Source organism: Ovis aries, chromosome 6, assembly GCF_016772045.2.
Source record: "Ovis aries strain OAR_USU_Benz2616 breed Rambouillet chromosome 6, ARS-UI_Ramb_v3.0, whole genome shotgun sequence".
Taxonomy (NCBI): domain Eukaryota; kingdom Metazoa; phylum Chordata; class Mammalia; order Artiodactyla; family Bovidae; genus Ovis; species Ovis aries.
Genome location: NC_056059.1, coordinates 72807426 through 72815377, shown reverse-complemented (window position 1 = coordinate 72815377; position 7952 = coordinate 72807426). Strand labels below are relative to the sequence as shown.

General features: G+C 40.0%; 1 non-coding gene across 1 annotated transcript; it reads right to left on the bottom strand.

The window, feature by feature from the left end:
- Positions 1-395: 395 nt before the first annotated feature.
- Positions 396-522, bottom strand: LOC114115460 (U6atac minor spliceosomal RNA). The gene has a single exon (XR_003589800.1). It is a non-coding gene; the product is annotated as a U6atac minor spliceosomal RNA (small nuclear RNA).
- Positions 523-7952: the final 7430 nt, after the last annotated feature.

Here is a 7952-nt window from a genome sequence, read left to right as displayed (position 1 = left end):
CCTTTGTCTTTCCCTTCTCCTGCTGCCCTCAGTCTTTCCCAGCATCAGGGTCTTTTCCAGTGAGTTGGCTCTTGGTATCAGGTGGCCAGAGTATTGGAGCTTCAGCTTCAGCATCAGTCCTTCCAATGAATATTCAAGACTGATTTCCTTTAGGATTGACTTGTTTGATCTTGCTGTCCAAGGGACTCTAAAGAGTCTTCTCCAGAATCAGTTCTTTGGTGTTCAGCCTTCTTTATGGTCCAGCTATGGAAAAACCTTAGCTTTGACTATACAGGCTTTTGTTGGCGAAGTGATGTCTTTGCTTTTTAAAAAAAATTTTTATTTTTCAAATTTAATGTTTATTTTTCACAAGATAAATCATCCTTTAAAATACATCCCCCTGCTTTGGAAAGCACAAAAAAATTTGGTTAGATGCCACAAAGCAGGTAGGCAATGCCTTAATCATATGCATGTTGTCAGGCCTGAGAGCCTCTTACATCCTTGTCAAGAGTAGTGTTAACCTTCTTTCCTTTCATACAACACATGTCTCTGTTTTTTAATATGCTGTGTAGGTTTTTCATAGCTTCTCTTCCAAGGAGCAAGTGTCTTTGTATTACATGGCTGCAGCCACCATCTGCAGGGATTTTGGAGTCCAAGATAATAAAATCTGCCACTGTTTCCACTTTTTCTCCATCTATTTGCCATGAAGTGATGGGACCGGATGCCATGATCCTAGTTAGGTTGGGAAATTGACAGAGCCATTGGCAAGAAAGGTGAAGAGCAAAGAGATGCTGAGTTTCCAAAAACACTGAAGTTACAATCAATGACTGTAGCATTGTTTCTAAGCTACAGCAAGGGGTACATCACTTGTTCAATAACTAGGACAGAAGCACAACTGAGGTGAATTTGGAGAGAAATAGATCTTCTTCACCCCATTTGAGAAGACCCAATGAAATAGGAGAACGATGGGCTGCTCTGGCAGTCAATCTTTTTAGGAAATCTTGGGACACACCTTCATAACCTTGCCAACGCCATTGCTACCTCTTTGCTTTGAAAAGTGGGGGCTACTTCCTGTGGTAATTAGATTTAATTCAGCAGTATCTTCTCATCAGAAAACCCAGGCCTCCAAGTTTCTTTGGAAGCCACACCATTCACTCGGTTCCACCAAGTCTCTCTTTTCATTGCTGTTGGCAATTGGGTGTCTATGTCTAATTTCTTCAAGCCAACATATATGTGTATGACAGTCTCATAATTACATAGTCCTCTGCATCACAAGTCCAGGAAACAATTTGGTGAGTTGACACATGCCCCAGGGTTTACTTCTATTGTTGTCCAATTCAGCTCTCTTCTTACTTAGTAAAGCACCAAATAATCCTAGACAGAAAACTGCTGCCAAGCAGGCCAGGATAATTCCCACAGTGTCAATGACTACTGTGAGGATGTGGGGGGAGGGGAAAACGTCTCTATCCTCTTGTCACAGCCTTCCCAGGTCCAGAACTGAATCCTATTCATGCACAAGTACAGTAGGCCCGAGGCAAATCCCACAAAGAACCTGCACCCTAGGCGTCTCTATTTTTTTTCTCTATGCATGGAGTCCCTATCCCAATCTCCAGGTACCTGTTACTCTCTTCTCCACCTATTCACCTCTTAATTGTAGAAGGAAGGATAAAATCTGCCTTGGAGAGTGAGGGAAGCCTTTCACAGAGGAGGAAATGTTTGAACCAGGACATGAAGGGCGTCTGGGCGTTGCCAGCTACACATCGGGATGGGGCAGAGAGAAAAGAACATGCAAAGGCAGGAAGGGCTAGCACATTTGAGGAGTTACAAAGAGTTTGACGCTCTTAGAGCATCAAATACAGCAAGGAAGGACTTATGGAAGTATGAAGTTGGTATAAGACAAGGAAGTTTAGATAGAGAAGGACTCTGTTATATTGTCCTAGATGAAGATCCATTGAAAGTTAGCAGAGAATTAATATCTAGAGCTGCTTTGGAGGCACTGTGGTACATGGTGAGGGGGGGCAGGAACTGGGTCTGAAGTCAGGGAGACCAGTAAAGGAGGATAGTGTTCATCCAGGAGAGAAATGATGAAAATCTGGGGTGGGGGGAAAGGGCAGAAACTATAGGAACAGACAGGGAATTGTAAGGTAATTAGCCTCCAATTAAAATAAATAAATTTATATTAAAAAAAAAAAAAGAACAGACAGGGAAAGGTAAGTCTGAGAAAGATTTCAAGAGCTGATGATCAGGACTTGATTGTTTGATGCAGGGTCTGTGGGAGAGGGCTTCCCAGGCGGCACTCCAGGATTCTTGACTGGAGAATCCCATGGACAGAGGAGCCCAGCAGGCTACAGTCCACAGGGTCACTTAGCACACGCATGCTGTTGGAAAAAGGGAATCTTGGATGATCCCTAGTTCTCTGGTTTCAGTGTTTGAGTAGATGTGTGACATCCATTGAGACTGGGAGAAATGAAGAGCACATCTTCAGGGGAAGGCGAGGATCTTAGCTTTGAATATGCTGAACTCCAGGAAACATTCACTAGACAGTTGGACACATAGGCTTGGAAGTCAGGAGAAGCTGGTATTGGAAATCCAAGCTGAAACCCATCTGCATATGGTTGGTAGTTGAAGACCTGGGAAAGAAAATTTACTCAGGGAGAATGAAGAGCATCAAAAAGGAAAAAGGGCCAAGGAAGGACCAATTGCTTCAAGATGTAGGAGGTACATAGTAGAAGACAAACCTACAAAAGACTAGAATGTGACTGGAGAGATAGGAAGAGAATTGAGGTGAGTGAGAGGTGACATGGAAACCAGGGAGATGAAAAGATACATTCCCACCACAGAGGGGTTCACAATCCACTGGATCAGTTAGATCAAAAGGAAAATGCAAGATGAATGGATAAGCAAGCTGTGGTACATATACACAATGGAGTATTACTCAGCCGTTAAAAAGAATTCATTTGAATCAGTTCTGATGAGATGGATGAAACTGGAGCCGATTATACAGAGTGAAGTAAGCCAGAAAGAAAAACACCAATACAGTATACTAACACATATATATGGAATTTAGGAAGATGGCAATGACGACCCTGTATGCAAGACAGGGAAAGAGACACAGATGTGTATAACGGACTTTTGGACTCAGAGGGAGAGGGAGAGGGTGGGATGATTTGGGAGAATGCCATTCTAACATGTATACTATCATGTGAATTGAATCGCCAGTCTATGTCTGACGCAGGATGCAGCATGCTTGGGGCTGGTGCATGGGGATGACCCAGAAAGATGTTATGGGGAGGGAGGTGGGAGGGGGGTTCAGGTTTGGGAATGCATGTAAGAATTAAAGATTTTAAAATTAAAAAAAATAAATAAATAAACAAAAAAAAAATCAACAACAACAAAAAAAAAAGGAAAATGCATCTCTGTGTACAAGGAGGGTTACTCTGGGCCAAAGAGCTGGAAGATCTAGGGGCTTCTTGTTTTTCCACTTTTGCCCAACTTTTCTCCCAAGGCCTGAATTCTCTTTCTATAAAACAGGCAACTATGAAATTAGCTTATTATATATAATAATATAATTACATAAAATGTAATTAGCAGGGTTGTTTTCTTAGATGAATGAAATTATGTCTATAGCATTCTTTGAAGTCATAAGGAAACAGAGTATTACATTTTTCTTTCTCATTATATTTTCATCATCTGTAAAATTAGTAGCTTTTAACATTTGTTACCTTCATCCTGTACTGAAAAACAAAACTAGATCTTAAATTTCTTGACCTCTAGATATGGCCTCTGAGAAACAAGTTTCAAATGACCACTATCATTCAGCCACCCATATCAAATGTGTTCAAATTATTTTTTCATATTAAACCAAACAATAAAATTTTAGCAAATATAATGCTAATGTCTACATTTAAAAATCTGAGAAATTCACACTATCATTTGAATCGTTTTGTTTTTTAGCCTTAAGCTTCTAGGAATCATCTATTTTTAGAAAATGTTGCTACATGTTCAAAATGTTCTTCTTGCTTTTAATAAAGTGTTTATATTATCATTTACTTGAGTTTATTCAATAACGTTTCAGGTCCATCTAAGGAAATTTGGCCATTGTTCTAATACATGGAGTTTAAAACCAAATGCCTACCTTGTAAGGACAAGCCTGAGAAATATTCAGGAACAAGAGAAAGAGAGATACATGTAAGTATAGCTTCCCCCAACCCCATTTTCTACCCAAGTTTAATATGATGTAAGTAAGTATTTATAAAGCACTTATTATCATAACTCACTGGTCATTTGTTTCTCTGTGTCAGTTTGCGTCATATGCTATTCAGAGATGCACTTAGTTTTCAAGTGCATTGTATTATTTATAAATGGTGATTTTACAATGGCATCATCACCTACATTTGCAACCACTTATCAATAAGAAATTTCTATTAGGCCTTTCTGTGTAGAGCTATCACTATTATTCCTTACGTTTAGGAAAATTTAGGCCTCAGTAACCCTCATTAAATGGTACCGAAGTTAGGGGGAAAAAAAAATCCTGTGAACCTAGAGATGGGTGGGTAGAATTAGTCTCATTTTGAGAGGTTAAAGTGTTTGGTGACAAATTTCACAGAGCAAAAGAAGTAATTTGGAAACACTTTGTGAAACACAGAATGTTTTGTAATTGTTGCCGCAGTGATAGGAAGCTAGAATTGAGTTTTTACCCTGTTTTGAGTGGTTTGAAGAATATCTACCCTATAGTAAGTACTCATTGTGTGTGTCCTCAGTTGTGTCCGACTCTTTGCAATTCCAGGGACTGTAGCCCACCATGCTCCTCTGTCCATGAAATTTTCCAGGCAAGAATAGTGAAGTGAATTGCCATTTCCTACTCCAGGGTCTCTTCCCAACCCAGGGATCAAACCCGTGTTTCTTGTGTCTCCTGCATTGGCAGGCAAATTCTTTACCACTGAGCCACTTGGGAAGCCCAGGTATGTACTGAGCATTTATTAAATGAATGGATGATGGGATGAATAGACACAAATTGTCTTCTTATAGGCCTTGTGAATTGTGGGCCAGGAGGAGAAGGCCATTCTGAAGATGAAGATAATGGACTTGGGAATGATGAGAGGGAGCTAACTGACACAAGACCGTGCGTGCAGGCTGTCGCTTAGTTGTCTCTGGCTCTTTGGGACCCCATGGACTGTAGCCCACTGAGCTCCTCTGTCCATGGAATTTTCCAAGCGAGAGTACTGGAGTGGGTTGCCATTTCCTTCTCCGGGGGATCTTCCCCACCCAGGGATCCAGCCCATGTTTCTTGCATCTCCTGCATTGGCGGGCCAATTCTTTACCACCAGTGCCACCTGGGAAACCCTTTGTAAAACGCAAGATCACTTGTTAGCAACATATATTATTTTTGGAAAATTGCTGGATATTACTTTTGGATAATTAGGAATTGGCCATTGGGTTAGTGGAGATAAAATACTATCCTCTTGATCTCTGTTGCAAGGACATACTTTAGATAACATGGCCACACAGTGTAACAATTGCCTCAGTAATTCCTCTAGGCATTGGCCAAAATGGACTTGTCTTATACCAAATGCCATGTAAATTTATATTAGAACAACATTTTAATTTAAATCTAAACATGCCTCATTCTAGTACATTTACCTGTCATTTCAGTTCTGTAGCTCTAGCTTAATATTTTCAATATATGTATAGGTATGTGTTTCTTATCTTTCTTTTCATACTTGCAGAAGTTTAATGTAATGTAATGTAGCATCCCAGTTGGTGGTAGTCGTAAAGAACCCACCTGCCAGTGCGTGTTTGATCCCTGGATTAAGAAGATCCCCTGGATGAGGAAATGGCAACCCACTCCAGTATTCTTGCCTGGAAAATCCCATGGATAGAGGAGCCTGGCAGCCCCTGGGGTCGCCAAAAGTTGTACAAGACTGAAGCAACTTAACACACACACACATGCACACACACGTGCTCTTTCATAAGCAGGTTGTTTAATTGAACTAACTCACTATAATGGAGAAAGGCCATGACCTTTGGAGTTAAGCATGGAAAGAGGAAGGAGAATCTGGACCATAATTACAGGTTTACACTGAGTCTGCTAAGGGGATAGAAGGTGATGTTATTTTGAGCTCAAACCTTAACTATACAAACTGGTCCTAACATTTGAAATAAATACAGTTTCACAACTTTTTTCTCCTATGAATTTATTTTTTCCTTTTTAAAGTTACAGCTCTTTAAAAAAAAATGTTCATTTATTTATTTAGCTGTGCTGGGTCTTAGGTACAGCAAGTAGAATTTTTAGTTGTAGCATGCGAACTCAGTTGCGTCACGGGGGATCTAGTTCCCCGGCATGATTCTCTTAAACTAAATTCCCCATGCAACAATAGACAGCCAGGAGAAATTTTGACACCATCTACTTGTTTCTACCTTACAGCTCCATGAAGTGGTCGTATCTGATGAAAGTTGTAGCAAGAGTCCTGAAGCTGAACTGAAATCAATAGCAGACCATCTTGGATTTCTTTTGGTGAGCTCATCTAGTCCGAGTCATGCTCTGGTCACAAGAGAAAACTCCCCTGTTTCCATTTGCTATCATCATCCTTTTTTGTGCCGTGGTAGTGCTGCATGTAGAAAAACGGGTGAGCTTTGTTTCTGGGCTTGTGCTGACATCTGAACTCTGCCAGTTCATTTCATCCCATCAGTCCCACTGTTTCCTTCCTGATCTTTAGCACTGTTTGCTTTGTGTTCTGGTTTCATACAGGCAATTGCTTCATTAAGTTTGAAAAATTCATGGTGAAATATTTGATCACAACTATTATCTGTTTCATAGTGACATGCAGGGTGTATTCTTTGCCTCCTGTCTGGTTTCCTGCTCTTTTCTACCTTTTTTTTTTTCCTCTTATAGTATTTTTGTGTAGGTTTCTGTGCTAGGTTTTTTTTTTTTAATGTTATTTGTCCTTGCAGGATATGAATTTTTCCTGGATGAGCTGTTTGCAGAAGGTTTGTGAAGGAGAAGGGTCAGGCTAGCTGGAATTTTTCTTGATTTGGGGTTTTAAGTGAGTTTGTTTAGCTTTTGTTTCTCCTACGCAAAGATGAGCAGCTGTGAAGTTTTAATGACTCAAGGACCCTTCTCTGCTGCCACAGAGACAGAGCTTCTCGAAAATGTGGCTAGTCTGTGTTCTTTGGAAAGCTCATTTTGATACCAAGCAGGGTGCAGGGAAATTCTTGGTACCATCAGACACGTTTGCCCCAAAATTGCAAACAAGAGGGTTAGGTTTTGCTCCTTGATTTGGAGAAGAGCATCCAGCTCTTTTTGAGATACACAGACACTCTGTCCCCTTACTATAGGTCTTTTTCTCTTCTTGTTCCCACATGTGCCCTTGGCCTTCAGTGGTTTTGGCAGCCCTTCCAACTAATTGGGGACCTGAGGTTTTATGTATCTTCTACTTTCTAAGAAAAAGAACTTTTAAATTAAATTTATTTATTTTAAAATGAAACAAAGATGAATTTTTTAATGATAAAAGGTACAATTCACAAAGAAGATAGACATCATAAACCATTAGACACCAAAAAACAAAGAAACAAAGATACATAAAGCAAAAATCAGAAGAAATAGGGAAAAGAAAAAATATAATCATAGTGAAACATATTAACATTGCTAAGAAAAGGAATTTTGTCTTTGTTTCTCTAGCTCAGTTGCTTTTAGCTGATTTCAATGAAGAGAAGAAGAGAGATGCTACTTCTATACCACTATGTATAGTTCAAGCCAGAAATTGAAATTTATGGGCTTTCGAGTCAGATAGACCTGGATTTGAATCTTGACTTCACTACTTGCCATGTGACAAGCTGTTTAAACTTCTTGCTCCTCAGTTTTCTCATCTCTACTGTAGGACTTTCCAGAGCCATCTCTAAAATGACTATTGAGAGAGTTGAAAGAGGTGATGCCTGTAAAGCTCTCAGGACAAAGTTAGGTGCTCAACAAAGAG